Source organism: Micromys minutus, assembly GCF_963924665.1.
Source record: "Micromys minutus genome assembly, chromosome: 29".
In the NCBI taxonomy this organism is placed as follows: domain Eukaryota; kingdom Metazoa; phylum Chordata; class Mammalia; order Rodentia; family Muridae; genus Micromys; species Micromys minutus.
This window is the reverse complement of record NC_137964.1, coordinates 5326693-5327785: the sequence shown is the minus strand read 5'-3', so window position 1 is coordinate 5327785 and position 1093 is coordinate 5326693. Positions and strand designations below refer to the sequence as shown.

The 1093-nt window shown below is 45.0% G+C and overlaps 1 pseudogene across 1 annotated transcript; it reads right to left on the bottom strand.

Moving 5' to 3' along the window:
• Positions 1-410: 410 nt before the first annotated feature.
• LOC308439279 (large ribosomal subunit protein P1-like) lies at positions 411-737 on the bottom strand (annotated as a pseudogene). The gene has a single exon. The product of its transcript is annotated as a large ribosomal subunit protein P1-like (transcript).
• Between the last annotated feature and the right edge of the window lie 356 nt (positions 738-1093).

The following is a 1093-nucleotide window of genomic DNA, read 5'->3' as shown; positions in this document are numbered from 1 at the left end:
TTCTTTTCTGCCTACATTTTGGAATATTTCCCCCACAGCTCTGAGTCTGTTCTGTCTCTCTCCCTCAAGTATATCAATTCTCTATTCCCCCTCTCCTCTCTCTTTGCCTGCGAGAACCTGGAAGTCTTGTTTCTTTTTCTCTGCCTAATCATTGGCCTCTGACATCTTTACTGATAGATCAAAACTCAACTGGGCACAAGGACCATCAGCATCACTAAACAGACTCCCAACTAAATGAAAGCCTCAGAATCACTCCTCTATATTTTGTGGTGCACTCACACATGCTTTTTGAAATAGATAAGCAGTGCTGGACACTTTAATCATGTGCTAAATAACTTGCTCACTTAAAAATGGTTATTTTTTTTTACAGGTTCAGCTCTTTATTGGACATGTTAACAAAAGCGGTTTAGTCAAAAGCTTGTGTCATCTTCCGACTCCTCATATTCTTCCTTCTTTGCGTCCACTTTCTCCTCATTGGGGTACCAGCGGTGGATGGAACAGGACCACCAGCAGGCACAGCTCCTACTGCCGGAGTGGGACCACCAACCCCTACATTGCAGATGAGGCTCCCAATGTTGACCTTGGCCAGAGCCTTTGCAAACAAGCCAGGCCAGAAGGTTCAACAGTGACACCAGCTGCTTTAATGAGGGCATTGACCTTGTCCTCCGTGACCGGCACCTTGTATCGTGCAGGATGAGAGCAGAGTAGATGCAGGCGAGCTCAGAGACAGAAGCCATGTTGTCGACTGCCGACATGGTACTAGCCTCCGGATGAAGTGAGGGCCTCACCCCAAATCGGCCTCAGCTTCCTTGGAAGGACCGAGCACCTTGGCGACAACTGAAGAAAGGCTTTAAAAAAAAATGTTTATTTTTATGCAGGGTATGGTGGGAAATGCCTTTACTCCCAGCACTCCGGAGGCAGAAGCAGAAGGATGCCTGTGAGTTCAAGGCCAGTCTGGTCTTCATAGTGAGTTCTGGAACAATGGCTATGTAGAGAGATCCTGGCTCAAAAAAAAATTATAATACATTATACTTTTAGTAATAATAGCATGCTATTAATATAGATATTCATACCTGTGTATATTGTAGTCTGT